We start from the raw sequence: 19,821 nt of genomic DNA on the forward strand, positions 1-19,821 counted from the left end.
CAGAGGAAGGGGCGGGGTCGAAGTGGGGCTCGTACTGTGGTTGGCTGGAATGGGTGGGGATGCGGCGTTAGGCTCCTGGGGGCGGGGCTTGGAGTCCACTGCCCGCGGAGCGGTTCGGTTCGGTTCGGGCGCGCGAGCCGCCGGGCGGCGCTGGGTCGAGTTGCGCTGTTCGTCACAGTGCGTGGCCAGGTAAGGAGCAGCTGCTTGCGCGTGGCCCGGCGTGACACCTGGGCGCCGCTTGCTGCTGCTGCTGCCGCCCCGCGTCCCTCCCCCGCGGGGGTCCCGGCGTCGTGCCCAGGCGGCCGGCGGCATTCGGGGCGGTGAGCGCGCGACACACGCCCCTGCGCCCTGTGGACGAAGGTTCGTTACCCACTGGCGCGCGCTGTGCCCAGCCCGGTGGGACGGACGGGCCCTGGCACCTGCCTCCCGTGGCTCACGAGCTGCGGAACGGCGCCAGGGCCGCCGCGGGGAGTCGGCCAGAGCTGCCTGGCCTGGGGAAGGGCTGAGGCCGTTCGTTGTATCTCCTGGCAGGACTCTCACCCGCCGCTCTTCTGGGCCTTGAACGTGGGAGATGCTCGGCTACATGGCCCCGTTACCTAGCAAGTAACTGGAGAGAGAGGTGCCGACAGTCTGCCCCCGCCCGGATCACAGCATCTCTTGTTTGGCTGCCCCCGACATTACAGCCAAAGTACTATTCCCTTGTGCATCTCCCCAGCCCCCCAGGTATCTATGCCTTGGATAGATTTGGGGGTTGAAGGGAGCTCCCCCAGCTCCTGGATGACTCTGCCTTGGATTGTAGATGGTGAGGGAAACTTTTGGGTCTGCAGTTGAATGTCTAAGAACTTGCATGGCACAAGGAGCTGGATGCTGATGCAGTGCTTAATGTGTAATGAAAGAGGTGCCCTGGGCTCAAACAATTTTTTTACTTTCATATTTGACGTAGCAAGCCTGAGGTGCCAGGACTATGAACTGCCAAGCCTAGAGGTGCAGGGCTCAGCCCTGGCACTAATTAACCACTGGTGAGATGGTGAGGGTTTAGCAAGGAGGCATACAGTGTAATGAACTAAAATGATATTTTAAAATGAAGCAGAAATGTGTTATCTTAATTCTAGCAGAAAAGAGAAGGGTTTGAATCTAGTTACCAGGATTTGACTCAGCTCCAGATTTATGCTGCAATTGGTCCTAGAGAGAGGTGTGGTGGAGGGTGTGTTTTATACCCTTAGTTTATGAGAGACCCTATCCATACAATATCTCAGATAATCTTGGAGGGGGCTGGAGTTCGCCACACAGGTTTTAAGGGAGCCCATTTTAGTCTTATCTCAGAGTTTATGGCTACCTGCCTTTGATGTACTGCAGAATATCAGTTATGGAGAGAGGCCGATCTGGGCTGGAAACTAGTGTCTTTATTCACTGGAAGTGAGAAGTAAATAATTCCTTAGCTAAGTAACAAAGTTCTAGAACTCTCAGGTGTGTTGGTGGTGAAGTTGGTTCACCACTGGGCACCTAAATATATACCTACCTAGTAAACTGTTGTTGTTTTCCCTATGACACCCTTCCCCCATGTTTCAGAACAGGAGACAGAAAAAATATTTGTGGTTTGAAAGCTGGAACAGAGAGAAGGCTGTTAACAGAATCTCTGAACTCCATCTATGTTGTACTGAGCTGGTCTTTCACTTTCATTCACAGCCAGGTATTTGTCAGAAATTAAGCTGATTTTTATTAAGGAATTGAGATCCATAAAAATCCAAAGAGAGTGGAAATTTGGCAGTCTTTTAGTGCTCTCTTCTTAGATTGTTGTGAGATTTGCCTTTTTTTTTAACTTGGGAGTCATTCAGCATTCAGAACCTGCTGAAGTGTTAAGAAGCCTAAAAACTACCTTTTTTTTTTTTTTTTTTTTTTTTTTTTGTGGTGATGGGGAATGGTATTTTTTGTCTAAATGACTTAAGCTGGTGGTGGTAATTTTGCAGAGTCAGATGTGGCACAGTAGGGCTAGCAATCGGATCTTCAGGAAGGGTCTGTGCCATTTAAAGGGTGCCGAGCTGATTGGTGGTGTGGAGGAGGAGCTCCTGAATAAAGAGAAGAGAATCAAAGGCTGCTAGCTGCATTCCAGTTCCCTTCCCACTACTTTAACTTTATCTGCAAGCAAGGAACCACAGTGTAATTGGGTCCCTGGCTCATTTTTGTTTGTAGTGTAGATGGGCCCCTTGTGTTGTTATGTGGAGTTTGTGTTGTAGCTGGAAGCTGATTATGGTGTCTGCTTGTTACTTTCCCAGGAGATGAGTGTTGAGCTACCCGGCTGGCTAATGGAGGGAAAGCAAAAGAAGAAAAGAATCTGGCTTTGTTTCTGTTGTCGGGCTGGAGGTGAATGAGCAGTGAAATGGGGGATGGGCACAGATTTATCCTCTAGATCTCATGGTAACAGCTGCTGCTTAAATACTTCATCTGACCCAGCCCCTAGAGTGGAGAGTGAAGAGGGGGGCTTATGCTTGTCGCTTGGATCAGTTCTGCACAGGTCACTATAGAGATGGAAACACTATTTTCAGTTCAGACTATTTTCCTTCCAGATAGCCAGTGGGTCCTGGGTGATGTGTAGTTATGATAATGATTTTGTTAAGTGCCTTCTAGCTGCAGTCAAGAGGAGTGCTTTATAGAGTCCTAGAAGCTGGAACACACTTGTAGTAATATTTCTGCTGGTTTTAGTTGTATCTGTTGTGAGTGTTGCAGGGCTCCTCAGGGAAGCTTATGCCTCCTGTTCTAAAGCAGTGTTTTTCTACCTTTTTTTTAAATTTGCGGACCCCTAAAAAATTTCAAATGGAGGTGTTCGACCCCTTTGGAAATCCAAGATGTGGTCTGTGGCCCCCCAGGGATCTGTTGACCACAGGGGTCCGTTGAAAAACACTGTTCTAAAGGATTTCTGTCTGCCTTGACTCCTCTTGATTGGGGAGCAGAGTCTCAGATTTAAAAAAAAATCCCATCTGAGATGGGACTTCCTAAACATGGTTCAGATCTATTTCCCTTCAGTTAACTCTTTAGCACCTGGAAACCAGCAGACTGGAAACCAGTCTGTTCTCTTGTAGCTGGAAATTGCCTCTTCTGGTTTTAGTTTTCTTCCTCAGGAGCTATGAAGGATTCACTAATATTGGGCTTCACTTTGTGTTCTCCTGGCCTGTGCTTTTTGCACTACACTCCTTTTTGTTAACTGGTTCTCAACCTTGCAAGCAGTCCAGGAGCCAGGTGAATTGGGTAGGAACATATTTGTGGGCAGAGTGGGAACTAGCTGATGGTCTGAGCATATAAGGAGTAGGTCGGTAGTGAAAAATCTGGCTGAGGATGGGGTGAGTTAGAGGTCATTATTAACTTATTATTGCTTGGAGACTTCAATCAGGCTGAAGGTTTTTGTGCTGGGTGCTGTACAAAGCCGTAAGAAGACAGTCCCAGCCTTATGTTCTGAAAACCACTCAGCAGTGGGAAGTAGGAAACTTTCCCAGGGAAGGAGGAGTCATCGTTTTCTCTTTGGATGTGCATTGTTAAACTTGTCTGTCTGCTGTGACTGTAATCTTCCTTCCCTTAGGCTCTTCATTCTCCTCATCTCAATCCTTATATTTCTAGAAAAAATATTGTGGATGAATCATTGGTAGTATGTCTGGTGTGAAGTTGAAGGATCTGGTTTTGTGGAACATTGGACCAAATCCCAGTGTATTACTGGGATGGCCTATATCTTCCAGGTAGTGGGGGCTATTCTTCTCCATTGAAGACAAGCTAGAGCAGCCAGAAGGGTGTTAAACTAACAACACAAAGGGGAGCGTGCTAAGTAGGCCTCATATGGTATAGACTTGGACTCAATCAAAGGCTACGTCCAGACTACCCGCTGTATCGGCGGGTTAAAATCGATTGCTTGGGGATCGATATATCGCGTCTCATCTAGACACGATATATCGATCCCCGAGCGCGCTTATATCGATTCCGGAACTCCATCAACCCCAACGGAGTTCCGGAATCGACAGGGAGAGCCGCGAACATCGATCCCGCGCTGTGTGGACGGGTGAGTAATCCGATCTTAGATATTCGACTTCAGCTACGTAGCTGAAGTTGCGTATCTAAGATCGATTTCCCCCTCGTAGTGTGGACCAGCCCATAGAATGTGAAGAGAAGATATGTTTGTTGTTTATATACCACTGCTAGGAATCTGGACACCTAGCAAGAGGAGCCAGACATTCTTATTGATGAGAAAAAACTTCATATAACTGGCATTGCAGAAACCTGGTGGGAGGATTTTCATGACTGGAATGTAAAATCCTGGGAAGGACAGAATGAGTGAGAGGTGTGTGGGGCAGTGGTATCATACACGAAAGACGACATTACCTGATTTAAAATTATTGATAACTCAGAACCACAAAGTTTTTTGAATGCGTATGGATGTGCTGACTGACAAAGTATAGGCTGGTGAGGGTCTGTTACACACCACAAAATCAAATCGGAGAACAGGATAAGTTTGTAATTAAACACCTGTATGTAATGTGTAGAAAGAAATTGGTATTATGGGAAACTTTAATTTGGGAGACATATACTAGAAGTTTCATACAGCCAGTGGTAAAACATAAGTTTCTGAAACTTTTAGGTAACTTTCTAATTCAAAAGGTATTGAATCTAACATGAAGTAATCCTATTTCGTACCTCACTGTGGCTGATAAAGATGAATGAGTCACTGGACTGGAAGTTGGTGTCTGCCTAGGGACAAGATCATGGTGTAGTTACATTCAAAGTGGCAAACTGAGGAAGAGCCAAACCAGTAATCTGTATACTTGGTGTTTCAAAAGGGTTACTTTCCCAAAGCTGAAGGAAAAATTTAGACAGAAAAATGTGAAAGATTGGGAGTTCTTAAAGAAAATTTTATTAGAGGGACAAAAAGCTACAATTCCACAATCAAGTGAGCGAACCACTTTGGCTAAAAGCCCATCCCGGTTGAATGGTAGTAATTAGAACATCCTGGTAGTAATTGGGGGGGGTGGGGGGAAGCAGCAAATAGGAAAAAGGAGAACAGATATCAGTTTTCTACACTTCATACCTTCTAATTTATAAGAGAAGCTAAAAATATCAGGGAAAAATTATGCCTGGTAAGGCAAAGAACAACAAAGAATTTGAGTGTATTAAGAAGACAATAAATTGTAGCAATGGTATAGGACCTTTACTAAATGAGGATGGTGAAATTGATGATAATGATGAAGAAAATGCAGAAATGTTTATTGAATATTTGTTCTGTGTTTGGAAAGATGCAGGATGATGTACATACTTCACTTGTGGATGAGCAAGTACCTTCTGCTCCCTTAATAATAAAGGCTGTTAAACAATATCTACAAGGGATAAGTGTTATCCAGGCCTGCTGATTTAAATTGACCCAAGAATCCTAAAAGAAGTATCTGCACCAGTGATAACTTTTAATAAATCTTGGAATGGCAGGAAAATTCCAGAAGACTGGAAGAGTACCAATGTTGTGCAAGTATTCAAAAAGAAAGTGGGATGACCCAGGTAACTATAGGCTACTTAGCCTGACATTAAATCTGGGCAAAATAACGGAAAAGCTGATACAGCATTCAGCTGATAAAGAATTAAAGGATGGGAAGGTAATGAATGTTAGTCTACGTAGTTTTCTGGGAAACTGGTCTTTTTAAACCTGATTTACTTCTTTGAGATTACAAGTTAGAAAAGGTAACTGCATGGATGTAACAGACTTTTGTAAGGTGTTTGACCCTATGACATTCCAAATCAGTAGTATACTATATAAATAATGCACATGTTAAATGGATTAAAAACTATCTAATCTCAAAAGTAGTTGCTGACAAGCTTAAGCGCGGAGTTGCTGGGTAGTGCTTGACCCACACTCTGCCCTAGGCCCTGCCCTCACTCCCTTCCTTTCTCCAAACCCCCACCCACGCTTCACCTCAGACTCTGCCTCCCTCCATGCCCCCCAACTGACCCTTACCACTCAGCAGGCACCTGAAGATGAGGCTGCCCTGGGCGCACAAGCTGCAGAGCGTGACCATGGTGCACAGGGGAGTGCCACCAGGGCTTGAGCACCACCCACCCCTACCAACCCCAGCTTGACGACGGGCTGCATCCCTCTCATGATGGCGCTACACGTTGCTGCCTTGGTCTCCAGCTCTAGCTCTGCCCAGACCTGCCCCCATGAGGCACACTCTAGGCACGGGGCTGGAGACGGGGTAGCAGCATGTGGTGCCGGCAGGAGCTCGACATGGATGGGCAGACAGACACAAAGCCAGGGTTGGGAGTCCCAGCCTGCAGATTTGGGGGGCTCTGGCCCTGAATTGGGTGGGCCTGGTTGGATCCTAAGTGGGTGGGCTGTGGCCAACCCAGGCCCACCAGTGGCTATGCTTCCCCAGGTCCCTGCCTTATCCCGCCACCTCCACTTCTCCCTCCACCAGTGTCGTGGAACACCTGATCACCAGCAGGCAGGAGGCACTGATCACCGGAGGCATTAGGGAGCGGGGGAGGTGCTGTCCCACCCACTGTTTTTTTCCATGGGTGCTCCAGCCCCAGAGCACCCACAGAGTCAGCGCCTGTGTCAACAAGGAATCGTCACTGAATGGTGGTGCTCCCAGTGGGGTTTTGCAGGGCTCAGTGCTAGGCCTGCTGCTATTCAAAATTTTCATCAGTGGATCTCATGTTCTATGGGCCTGTGTTAGACAGGATGTCAGACAAGATGATCACACTGGTCCCTTCTGGCCTTAAAATATGAATCTAGAAGTAAATATAAGATTACTGCTGATGCAAATTTGTGAATGACACAAAGGTTGGTGGAGTGGTAAGTAATAACATAGGGCAGTCATGCAGAGTAATCTTGCTCACTTGTTAAACTAGGCCTATTCAAACAAAATAAAATTTAATACTGCCAAGTTCTAGGTTAGACATCTAGGAACAAACAGTGCACGCCATACCTACAGAATGGAGTACTGTGTCATGGAAAGCAGTGACTCTGAAAAGTCTTCTAGGGATCATAGAGTACAAGGAACTGAACATGAGCACCTGTGGCAAAAGTGGCTAATGCAATCCTTGGATATGTAAAAAGGGGAGTAGTCAGTAGGGAGATGATTTTGCCTGTGTATACGGCATTGGCGAGACTGTTGCTGGAATACAGCATCCAGTTCTGGTGTCCACATTCTTAAAGAATGTTGAAAGATGTAATTGTATACAGAAAAGAGCCACAAAAAAGAGAAAAAGGCTGAAGAAAATGCCTTAGGCGTAGTCAACCCTAGAAACTTACATTGGTATAGCTACATCTTTCAGGAGTTAAGTTCCCTGTAAGCTGCACTGCGGCCTAGTAAGCCCCACTCAGAGCTGCGGCAGGGAGAGATGCCTCTCCCCCAGCGTGGACCTGCTGCGGGAGAGACACCCCTCCTCACTGGCCCCAGCGTGAAGCTGCTGCGGCTGGGGGAGAGGCACCTCTTCCCCTGTCCTGAGCTGCAGCAACAAGAGAGGGCTGGGGGGGGGAGTCCTCTCTCCCCTCTGCAGCCCTGGGGTAGCCTGCACCCCCAAACCCCTCATCCCAAGCCCCATCCCAGAGCCTTGACCACTAACTGGAGCCCTCATTCTTCCCCACCCAACCCTCTGCCCCAGGCCTGAGCCCGCTCCTGCACCCCAAACTCCCCAGCCCCACCCCAGAGCTTGCAACTCCAGCCAGAACCCTCACCCTTCTTACCCCCACACCCCAACTCTGTGCCCCAGTCCTGAGCCTCCTCCCACACTCCAAACCCCTCAGCCCCACCCACACCACATGTTTTGTTATGTGCATCAATATGAAGGTGATATGTCGCAAAATTCACTCCACAGATGGACATAAAAAATAAGAGGGATTACGGCTCAGGGGTGTGAAGAATCCACATTGCTGAGAGACATAGCTATATCAGCCTAACCCTCAAATGTGGACAGCACTAGGTCAATGTAAGAATTCTTCCCTCAACTTAGCTACTGCCTCTCTGGGAGGCGGATTACTTGCGTCAATGGGAGAAGCGCTGCTGTGCAACTGTAGCATTTTAAGTGTAGTCATACCCTCAGAGTGAGAGACTTATGGAGATCAGTCTATTTAGCTTATCAAAAGGGAGATTTAGAGGTCACTTGATTACAGTGTATAAGGGCAACTCTTAAAGTTGCAGTAGTGCAGCTGCACTGCTTCAGTGAAGACACTACTAGGTCGATGGGAGAAGCTCATCAATATACCCCACCTTCCCCACTCCATTCATTTCTCCTGTTTTCTGTCCTTCCTCATTCTCTGATCTCCGCAATCCTTTTCAATTCTTAACTTTTGGAGGCAAGGAGAGGAAGTTATTTCTGTGATCCCAATTTACCAACATCTGTCCTATGTCTTAGAACTGCTACACCTGCTCTGGGGAGAGCACATTAAAACAGGAATTAAACATACTGTTAACAAGTGGCTCAGTTTAAGGCTCCTACAGCCATGTTACCCAACTTTGACATTGGCTGACTTCTGTGTATTTAAATTCTCATCCTAAAGTAGCTTTGCATGAATAGCTTTGATTCTGTTGCTGCTTAGGCCATTTTCTGGTTCCCCTACCCCCCGCCCCGGGGGAGGGACTCTTCGCTAAAAGTAGATAGATAAAGGTTATATTGGGTTTAAAACATTGCCCGCGCATGATATTTGTTATAGTTTTTATGACTTGCCATTTTTGCCACTATTTCCTGGTGCATTTTTCTAAAATTTTAAATGATAAAATTAACCCTAGCAGCCAGCTCCTTGTGCTCTGATACACTACTGCCTAGCTAAAAAGAAAAAGTTGTCCTAGTAAAATTGCCTTCTGCAGAATATGACCTGGAGTGGCCGTTTGCCTCTCTGGTTCTTTGGTAAGCTTCACGTGGCACTGCTGCGGGTCCCTGTTCTAACCTCTGTCCTTCATGCCCTTGGAGATTTTTTCAAATATTCTGGCATTTTGTCTTTTGGAATGGAGTTCAGATAGCACAGATTCGTCTCCCCATACAGCAATCAGATGCAGTACCTCCCGTTTGGTCCATGCTGGAGCTCTTTTGTGATTCTGGGACTCCATGGTCACCTGTGCTGATCAGCTCGCTAGGCTGGCCAAACAGGAAATGAAATTCAAAAGTTTGCGGGGCTTTTCCTGTTTGCCTGGCCAGTGCATCTGAGTTGAGAGTGCTGTCCAGAGCGGTCACAATGGAGCACTCTGGGATAGCTCCCAGAGGTCAGTACCGTCGAATTGCGTCCACAGTACCCGAAAGTTGAACCAGCAGGGTCGATTTCAGCACTAATTCTCTCGTCGGGGAAGAGTACAGAAATTGATTTTTAAGAGCCCTTTAAGTTGACACAAATGGCTTCGTCGTGTGGACGGGTGCAGGTTAAATCGATTTAACGCTGCTAAATTCAACCTAAACTCGTAGTGTAGACTAGGGCTAAGTGCTTGTATCCTTTCTTCAGTTCTACTCTGAATGCATTTTTTCTCATTCAAGACACAGCAAATGCTTTGGCGCCTCCTGAATAGGTGTTACATGTGTTATATCAATGCAATTTGAGATATTCCTTGAATCTCTAATTGTAAACTAGCTGTTGTCACTACTTTACCTCACAGGGGGAGTGGGCCTGGTGTAGAATTGATGCCGGGAGCAGAATCTAAAGTGTAGCAATAATAGAGAGTGGAATCATTATCCAGAATGTGTGAGAACATTTGATGCCATCACTACAGCTAATGTGAGCATTCTGTTCTGTAAAGTTGTCTTGTCTGCTGTGCACATTTGTGTTCTCTGGTTTTTGAACAGATCTGAAGTCACAGGTATTCTGTGTCCTGTCTCACATGTTAGACTCAAATAAGTGGGCCTTAAATTAATGATGCATTTTTTTACATTGCCAGATGATGGTGGGGTCCTCTGACACTTCGGGCTTGTCTACATCAGAAAGTTGCAGCGCTGGTGAGGGAGTTACAGCGCTGCAACTTAGGAGGTGTACACATCTGCAGGGCACCACCAGCGCTGCAACTCCCTGTTTGCAGCGCTGGCCGTACTCCCGTTTTGTCTCGGGTGTAGAGGATCCAGCGCTGGTGATCCAGCGCTGGTAATCAAGTATAGACACTTACCAGCGCTTTTCTTGACCTCCGTGGAATAAGCAGGTATCCCAGCATACCTGAGGAAGCCTCTGGTAATCAAGCTGGTCTCCTTTCCCGGTTTGCTCTCTCGTTCCCCGAACCCCCGAGCAAGCAGGTCTCCTTCCCTGCGGTTTGCAGGGTGGTTCGGGGAACGCGAGAGCAAACGGCGGCGAAGCTGGTCTCCTTTCCCGGTTTGCTCTCGCGTTCCCCGAACCCCCGAGCAAGCAGGTCTCCTTCCCTGCGGTTTGCAGGGTGGTTCGGGGAACGCGAGAGCAAACCGCGGCGAAGCTGGTCTCCTTTCCCGGTTTGCTCTCGCGTTCCCCGAACCCCCCTTGAAGCCGCCCAACAGCGCTGCAGTGTGGCCACATCTAACACCACTTGCAGCGCTGGTTGCTGTAAGTGTGGCCACTCTGCAGCGCTCGCCCTATACAGCTGTACTAATACAGCTGTAACAACCAGCGCTGCAAAATTTTAGATGTAGACATGGCCTAACACTGATCCAGGAAGAATCTTAAGAACTCAACGTGAGCTGCTATTAGGCTGTCTTGCATTCTAAGGCTGATGGGGGTGGGGTGGAATTAAGATCACTGTCCTCAAGGTATTCAAAGCTTCAAATTAAGCATGGGATTGTGTGCATAGGTGCCAACTTCCTCTCTACCCTGGGGTTGCTCGGCCCACCCCCATTCAACCTCTTCATCCAAGCCCCCACCCCTACCCTGCCACTTCCTGCCCCTGCTCCTTTCAGGCCCTGCTCCCACTCCACCCCTTCACCCAAGGCTCTACCCCTGCCCCGCGTTTGCGTTTTCCGCTGGGTAGAAGAGAGGGAGGGAGCTTGGCTGCCGGCAGGTGCTAAGCCCTGAAGCACCCATGGAGTCCGCACCTATGATTGTTTGGCTTTGCAGACGACACCCTGAGGGATTAGAAATGATTTGAAGAATCCCTGAGTGGGGATGGGGTAGAAAGAATTGGGCTTTAGGTAGAGTAGGTATCTTGGTGAATGTGCTGTGGCCTGATTATACATTACACTGGCTGGTGCAATGTATAATCAGACTATGTTCAATTGTGAGTGTGGGACTGAATTGGAGTGGGGACTTGTTCAGAATTGGAATTTGATCAGAAAGCATGTAACATTGTGGTGTTCATATATGAACATTATCTTAATTCTTTTCACATGTTAGAGGAAATGTTATGTTAATACGATTAACTTAAAAATAACAGTAAGATTAAAATTACTGGCATAACTCAAGTGAGGTGGGTACAAACTGTCAGCAGTTAACCCTTCAATCAGTTTTCCACATAATTGGCTATAAAGGGAGCTTGGCTCCTGGATCCCATCCACTTTTCTGGCTTTGCTGCTTTCCTGTTTCATGACTTCAAAAGGCAAATTCTGTTCCTAGCTGGCTTGCTATCCAGGTATTACCTTGTCATTTGCATTGGGTTGCACAACGTGACCTTCTATGTGATGCCTGAAATTAAATCCTCATAAATCCAGATGGACTATGTGGCTCAGAGGATTGCTGAAATTGCCTTTTCCTTCACTTATTAGTCCAAATAGTCTGGCTTGCACAAAATGAGTTCGGATGAAGTGCTGAACCATTTCCTAGTCAACCCATTATATGCTTGATGAAACGTCACAGCTGGCACTTGCTGGCATCTTGGCAGTGTCATGAGATGGGGTAAGCACTAAGTGGGCATGGAAATCAAACTACCTTGTTGTTTTTAGAGATGGTCCTTGTGGGTAAAGTCAGTGTGGTGGTGGGGAGGGGTGGCTAAGTGAGCACTTCTGCTCCTGTGCTGGATCTGCATCTGAGGTACGAGTCATGTGAACAATGTTAGTCAGGTGATGACTAGTCCCAGCAAGGAATTTTTTGTACCCAGACCCCCTCCTTATAGGCTTTCTCTGCAGCTTTCCTTCGGGTACTGTCACTACCTCTCAGAGCTGGCTCAGCTGGCAGCAGGATTGGTCCATTCCCAAATAAAGCTGCAGCATCAGCTATAGAGGACAAACCCAGATGAGGAAAGCTTGGAGGAAGATGAAGAAGCAGCTCCCAACCAGTGCTGCTTGTTCCCAGTAGGGAAGATCCTAAGCTGGAATCAGTAAGCCTCTACAATCTGTCTTCTCTTCTGTCTCTCCCCTTCCAACCACTCAAATCCCTTCAAAGGAAGCTCCTGATGAAGCCCTATCCTCTCAACCACTCCCTCTATTCTTTTGGGGGGGGGGTCTGTCTATTTGCTTTTCCACTGAACTTCTGCAGTTTCCAGCTGCCTAATTAGGTACCAAAGGCTTGTGGAGGAAGGTGAACTGGACGTAGACCTTGATCCCATCCCATTTTTCCTCTGTCTCAACTTGTAGATGCTGCCAGATGGCAAATGTCTTTGGACAAATGGGCCTATCAGATCTCTCATATGGCTTGTCTCTTTAAATATCTCTGAGAGCCAGAGCTAGGAAGAGGATGCTGGACAAGCTATTTTCTTTCTTAGGTTCTTCAGAGAGCCATATTGTCCTATGTGAATGTTGGAGATCTGGCGTGCTGCTCTGACCTCTCCTCACTGTTCCCAGTAAACTGGTAAGGCCCTTCAGATTAGATTGATATATTCCATGGCTCTTCATTTGTCTCCCATGATTCCTGCAATCAGATACCATTTCCTCTGATGAACACTTCTCCCCTGCTATCCAGCAAGCCCAGGATGGGGCAACTTCTGCTCTATTGGCTTCAAGACAGCATGCCTCCAGTTGTGGGTGAAGAGCTTGTCTTAATATCAGTCTTCTGTTTAGCCTGTCATTGGAGTTTCCTGAGAGGCCCTGGCAGTGTTGTTAACTTCCTCAAAGAAGAAGGGGTCCATATCTTTCTTTACTTGGATGATCTGGTTTGGTCCCAGTGCTGACAGGCTACCCTGGGGAATCTGAGTTATCAGGTTATTCAGGAACAAGGGTTTGTGATCAGTTAAAACAAATGGCTTGTCTGCATTTGAAAGTTGATGTGGATTAAGGCAGGGTGTGAATTTAAAGTGCAATAGCTGTTCCTTATCTATGCTTATGTGTAGACAAATCCAAAAGCTACTTATTATTTCTTTCAGGGCGGCTAATTTGTCTGTGGGCCAGATTGTGCAGTCTTTTCAGCAGTGGTACAAAGGTTAGAAATCTTGTGCAGACATTGCTCCAGCACCTCACTGTGGTGATCAAGAAAGGCCTTCAGCATCTGAAGGTGGTGTGTTCAGGTACAATCCAGAGGGTCCTCCCAGAGGCCTCTGCAAGCATTTCTGCTATCTGTGTGGGATCACAGCCTATAAACCCCTATACAATCAATCTCGTAGAAAGAGAAAATAATATGGTTCCTTCAATCTCTGGGATAGTGGACACATCTGAAATCTGTCCAGGAGGAGCCTTTGGCATAAATGCTGATAGTCAGGTTTGGTTTTGTGTGGAGTAGCACCTTAACAGAACACATCCTGTTGTTTTTTCCTAATGTTTGATTTGGTGGTTTTGAAATCCCACATCTTAGGGCACATGTAGTAGAAAGCTCTGTTGTGCAGCAACAACTTTAACTTCATCTTAATGAAGGTTTTGTAAATCAATTTGACTTTTTATTATTCTGAGAAATGACTGAACTTGTTTGCTGAAATTAAAAAAAAAATCAACCTGAGCCAGAAATGAAGCATGGAAAAACTTCAGCCTGAATGGATAGTTTGTTAGTTACAAGCAACTGAAAACAGGAGCTCTGTAATGAAGAGTGTTAGGCAACCTTAACTTTAGGCATTGCTCTGCCTATAATAATGAGCAGGGAGGCGGATTGGGTAATCTAATGGGACGCTGTCTCTTAATTTTTGATTTTGCCACACTTGTAAGGATGTCATTGAAGAGATTTGTGCAGTTTTCATTTTGATTTTTTTCAACGTTTGTGCTGTGTCCTTCAATTGTATTTGTTCTTTGTGCAATTACTGCAGTGCGCAAAAGGCTCATAAATTGTACAGGAGTGTAGCACTGAATGGATGGCCCTGTCAGAATTTGACAAAGTTTCTTTCCTTTGGAAAACTATAAGCAAAATGCACTGACCTGTGGTGACATGCATCCGTGATTAATGGATGAGTCTCATAATGTGTTGAGGTGCTTTGTGTTTCCCCTTTGCTTAAATAATGGAATCTAAGGCCTTGCCTTCACTGCTGAAAAAGCTCACTCATCATAAATACACCTATCCCCATAGTGAAAATACATGGACATAAGTCACTTTAGTGTTTACCACAGGATAAACTAGGTGAGACCAACCTAGGTGGAGGGTTTCGTGCTGACCTCATCTAGTTTACCTCATGGTAAAACTAAAGGAACTTGTCTTCACTGTGTGTGTGTGTTTTTTTTAAAAAAACCTTGGGATAGCTCATGTATGTTAGTTACCCAAAGGTGAAAAATGCACCTTTTTTAGCAGTGATGGAAAAAGCCTGATCGTTTGATATGAAGAGGGGAAAACCATTGCATAGATCAGACTTGGTACATTTTGGAAATAGTAAGCATGGTGAGGAATGAGGGTATGTCTACGCTACGAAATTAGGTCGAATTTATAGAATTTATACAGTTGATTGTGTGTGTCCCCACTCAAGACCATTAACTCGGCGGAGTGCGTTCACAGTACCGAGGCTAGTGTCGACTTCCGGAGCGTTGCACTGTGGTAGCTATCCCACAGTTCTTGCAGTCTTTGCCGCTCATTGGAATTCTAGGTTGAGCTCCCAATGCTTGATGTGTCAAAAACATTGTCGCGAGTGCTTCTGGGTACATGTCGTCAGGCCCCCTGTCCGTCTCTCCCTCCGTGAAAACAACTGCAGACAATCATTTTGAGCCTTATTTCCTGGGTTAACCATGCAGATGCCATACCATGGCAAGCATGGAGCCTGCTCAGCTCACCATCACCGTACGTCTTCTGGGTGCTGGCAAACATGGCACTACATTGCTACACAGCAGCAGCTCATTGCCTTTTGGTGCATTATGACTGGTAGCCATCGATCTTGGTCTCCTGGGTGCTCTTTTAGCTGACCTCGGTGAGGTCGGTCGGGGTGCCTGGACGTAAATGGGAGTGACTCCAGGTCAGGACCACCTTTAGGCACCGTGGGGCCCGATTCGAAAGAGCTGCCGCTGAAGACAGTGGTGGGACTTTGGCGGCTGCTTAATTGGCTGCTGGTGCCTTTGGCGGCACGTCGGTGGAGGGTCCTTAGGGACGTTGTGGGGCCCTCTTAGGGGCACGGGGCCCGATTTGGGGGAATCGGGTGAATCACTCTAAAGCCGGCCCTGCTCCAGGTCATTCTCTTTTTAAGTTTTGTCTCATGGAGATTCAGTCCTGCCTGCAGTTGTACTGCACCGTCTTCTGGCGAACAGCCAGGAGACGAGGATGGCTAGCAGTCATACTGCACTGTCTGCTGCTAGCCTAAGATGTATAAGAGAGATGGAATTGATCAAAACAAGAGAGGGACCAGATTTGTTTAGTATTCATTTGCCTCCTCCCCCCCCCCCCCCCCGAATAGTGGGGGGAGATAGCTCAGTGGTTTGAGCATTGGCCTGCTAAACCCAGGGTTTTGAGTTCAGTCTTTGAGGGGGGCATTCTGTGTGACAGTTGTGTGTGTTTCTCCTTGATGCAAACCCACCCCCTTTGTTGATTTTAATTCCCTGTAAGACAAGTCGCCCCGCCCTCCGTCAGACCAATGGCAGACAATCGTTTCGCACCTTTTTTCAGCGCAGACGCCATAGCACAGCAAGCATGGAGCCTGCTCAGATCACCACCGCAATTATGAGCACTGTAAGCACCATGCACATTATCCTGAAGTATATGCAGAACCAGAACCTGCAAAAGCAAAACCAGGCAAGGAGGCGACAGCAGTGCCGTGACAAGAGTGAGGACATGGACGCAGAATTCTCTCAAAGTACAGGCCCCGGCAATGTGGACATCATGGTGTTAATGGGGCAGGTTCATGCCGTGGAACACTGATTCTGGGCCTTGGAAACAAGCACAGATTGGTGGGACCGCATAGTGTTGCATGTCTGGGATGATTCCCAGTGGCTGTGAAACTTTTTCATGAGTAAGGGCACTTTCATGGAACTTTGTGACTTGCTTTCCCCTGCCCTGAAGTGCAAGAATACCAAGATGAGAGCAGCCCTCACAGTTCACAAGCAAGTGGTGATAGCCCTGTGGAAGCTTGCAGCGCCAGACAGCTACTGGTCAGTCGGGCATCAACTTGGAGTGGGCAAATCTATTATGGGAACTGCTGTGATCCAAGTAGCCAACACAATCAAAGAGCTGAAATGTGCAGGTCATAGTGGATGGTTTTGCTGCAATGGGATTCCCTTACTGTGGTGGGGCAATAGACGGAACCAATATCCGTATATTGGCACCGGAGCACCAAGGCAGCGAGTCCATAAACCGAAAGGGGTACTTTTCAATGGTGCTGCAAGCACTGGTGGATCACAAGGGACGTTTCACCAACATCAACGTGGGATGGCCGGGAAAGGTACATGATGCTCGCATCTTCAGGAACTCTGGTCTGTTTCAAAAGCTGCTGCAAGGGACTTTCTTCCCAGACCAAAATAACCATCGAGGATGTTTAAATGCCTATAGTTATCCTTGGGGACCCAGCCTACCCCTTAATGCCATGGCTCATGAAGCTGTACACAGGCAGCCTGGACAGTAGTTAGGAGCTGTTCAACTATAGGCTGAGCAAGTGCAGAATGTTGGTAGAATGTGCATTTGGACGTTTAAAAGCACACTGGCACAGTTTACTGACTCAGATAGACCTCAGTGAAACCAATATTCCCATTGTTATTACTGCTTGCTGTGCACTCCACAATATCTGTGAGAGTAAGAGGGAAATGTTTATGGCGGGATAGGAGGTTGAGGCAAATTGCCTGGCCCCTGATTACGTGCTGCCAGACACCAGGGTGGTTAGCAGAATACAGGCGGGTGTGGTGTGCATCAGAGAAGCTTTGAAAACCAGTTTCATGACTGGCCAGGCTACGGTGTGGAAGTTCTGTTTGTTTCTCCTTGATGAAACTGGCCCCTACCCCTTAGTTCACTCTACTTCCCTGTAAGCTAACCACCCTCCCTTTCCCCCTTCGATCAGCGCTTGCAGAGGCAATAAGATCACTGGTGCTTCACATTCATGCATTCTTTATTAATTCATCACACAGATAGGGGGATAACTACCAAGGTAGCCTGGGTGGGGTGAGGGAAGAGAGAAAGACAAGGCCACACTGCACTTTAAAACTTATTGAACCCCAGCTTTCTGTTGCTTGGGCAGTCCTCTGGGGTGGAGTGGTTGGGTGCCTGGAGGCGCCCCCCACCGTGTTCTTGGGTATATGGATGAGGAGGCTAGTTATCTTGGGGAGGAGGGCAGTTGGTTACACAGGGGCTGTAGCGGCAGTCTGTGTTCATGCTGCCTTTCCTGAACCTCAGCCATACGCCGGAGCATATCAGTTTGTTCCTCCAATAGCCTCAGCATTGCCTCTTGCCTTCTGTCACCAAGCTGACTCCACCTATCATATTCAGCTCACCACTTATCTTTAGCCCACCACCTGTCCTCGCATTCATATTGTGCTTTCCTGGACTCTGACACTGTCTGCCTCCATGCATTCTTCTGGGCTCTTTCAATGTGGGAGGACAGCATGAGCTCAGAGAACATTTCATCACGAGTGTGCATTTTTCACCTTCTAATCTTCGCTAGCCTCTGGGAAGGAGAAGATAGTGTGAGTGAAACATTTGCAGCTGATGGAGGGGAAAAAAAAGGAGAGGTAGTTAAAAAGACATTTTAGAGAACAATGGGTAGACTGTTTAAAACGGGTTGGCAATTTAAAAGGAGGGGCTGCAGTTTTCAGGTTAACGTGCAGCACAAACCCAACTACCTCCCTCCCCCAATTCTCTGGGGTGATGGCTTCATCCCTCCGCACACCTTGTGGGGAACATTTCTGTTCAGCCACAGGCAAACAGCCCAGCAGGAACGGACACCTCTGAATGTCCCCTTAATAAAATCACCCTATTTCAACACGGTGACCATGAATGATATCACTCTCCTGGAGATAACACAAAGAGATAAAGAACGGATGTTGTTTGAATGTTATGCAATGATTCCAGACTATGTGCTACTGGCCTGGCATGGTAAAGTGTCCTACCATAGAGGACAGAATAAGGCTGCCCTCCCCAGAAACCTCTTGCAAAGGCTTTGGGAGTATATCCAGGAAAAGAAAGTAAGTAAAAGGGCAGGGGGGGTAGGGTGGTGAACTGTACAGTCAGAGGTTTGAATATGTCCTGCCTGGAGTGCTGTGCAATGACTGCTGCACTTCAGGATGAAAATGCTGCATGGTGATGGGGGTTGAGTGCAGACGGTAAGGGTTGTAGTTCTCAGGGCTGGTAGGTGAACATACAGGAGTTGGGGTCAGCTGGTGGTGGTAAGAACCTGAATGCTGGAGAAGGGGGTTTTGAGCTGACATTGGGGAACAAGGGAGAGAGCTTTGGGATGGGGGCAGGGGTGGCGACACGGTAGTGCTCTGCCTGCATGGCTACGAGTGACTGGATACAGTCCGTTTGGCACGCCAGGAGGCTTATGAGCTGCTTCGTGCTTTTCTTCTTAGCCAATGTCTTTCTCCTGCTTTCTCTTTCCCTCCAGTGCTGCATTTTTTTCTCTCCAGTCCTGCAGCTTCTTACTCTCTCTGGCAGACTGATTCGTAACTGCCTTCACCATATCTTCTTTGCTTTTTTGTGGCTTTTTCCTCAGGTTTTATAGCCTTTCAGCAGTCTCTGATATGGCCAGTCAAGTAGTAGTAGTAGTCAAGGACACTGTTGTTAGAATGACAAAAATTGAAACATTTAACAGAGAGGCAGCATTGTGTATAATCACAGTGAAGGAGTTTACAGTCTCACTTTGGCATACTTTCCACATACCAAACAGAGCACAGAGAGCCCACAGCAGCGAAGACATGAGTAAGGGGGAATGAGTGCAGGAGTTAATTAATCCTGGAAGCTATCTCGCTGCTGTGGGTCACCTGGGAAGGGGGACTGATTGATTCAGGGCTGCACTGGGGTTTCTGTGCGTTGGGGAAAGCAAAGAGCTGCAGGGGGACCTACACTGAACACTATCCCTATATTTTCCACAGGAGTTAATCCTGGAAGAGATCTCACTGCTGCAGGTCACCTGAGAAGCAAGGGAGGGTCTTCTGCAGCAATGCGGATTCCGCCCTGGCCCCTATGCAGCTTGCCTGTGTGCAGCAATGGTCCTCCCACCCCTCGCGGCACAGTGGCGCGGACGCGTTAGCCTGACTGGGAGAAGGACCACAGTGGCTCTCCCTATAAACTTGCGCAAGCGCATTGCCCATGCTCTGGCAAAAACTTTTGAGGAGATTACCGAGGCCGATTACCGCGACATGATAGACCACATCAATGGGCTATTCCACATCTAGGCATGCATGCATGCAGCCCTAACCCCCCCTTCCTCTCCCGAAACATTTACATCATGAAAATAAAAACTGCTTACCAGGAACCCGCTCCTCTGCTGCTTCTTCACCAACAAGTTCCAGCTGCTGCAACTGGCTACCTTCCTCCTGGCTGCATGCCTCCTGGGACTCTGGGGTGTCTCCCAGCCCAGTACCCTCACTCTCGGTTTCCTCTCCCTCCCCTCCACCTCCCTCTCCTCTTCCCGCTCTGAACTGTTCATCGTGGTCATTGGATTGGCA

The 19,821-nt window shown here is 47.5% G+C and overlaps 1 protein-coding gene across 13 annotated transcripts in view; it reads left to right on the top strand.

The window, feature by feature from the left end:
- Positions 1-19,821, top strand: part of PLXNB1 (plexin B1) — a 244,001-nt gene that overhangs the window by 9,640 nt on the left and 214,540 nt on the right. For 10 of the 13 annotated variants that reach the window (XM_050959795.1, XM_050959804.1, XM_050959792.1 and 7 more), the window contains exon 1: positions 87-189. The exons of 1 other annotated variant lie outside the window; for it this stretch is intronic. The gene's annotated coding sequence lies outside the window, so the exon portion shown is untranslated. Of the gene's footprint in view, positions 1-86; positions 190-531; positions 724-1,569; positions 1,691-2,273; positions 2,362-19,821 lie in introns of those variants that run through there. 2 more of the 13 variants (XM_050959796.1, XM_050959797.1) reach the window with 2 other exon arrangements.

This window comes from Gopherus flavomarginatus, chromosome 6 (genome assembly GCF_025201925.1).
Source record: "Gopherus flavomarginatus isolate rGopFla2 chromosome 6, rGopFla2.mat.asm, whole genome shotgun sequence".
Classification (NCBI taxonomy): Eukaryota; Metazoa; Chordata; order Testudines; family Testudinidae; genus Gopherus; species Gopherus flavomarginatus.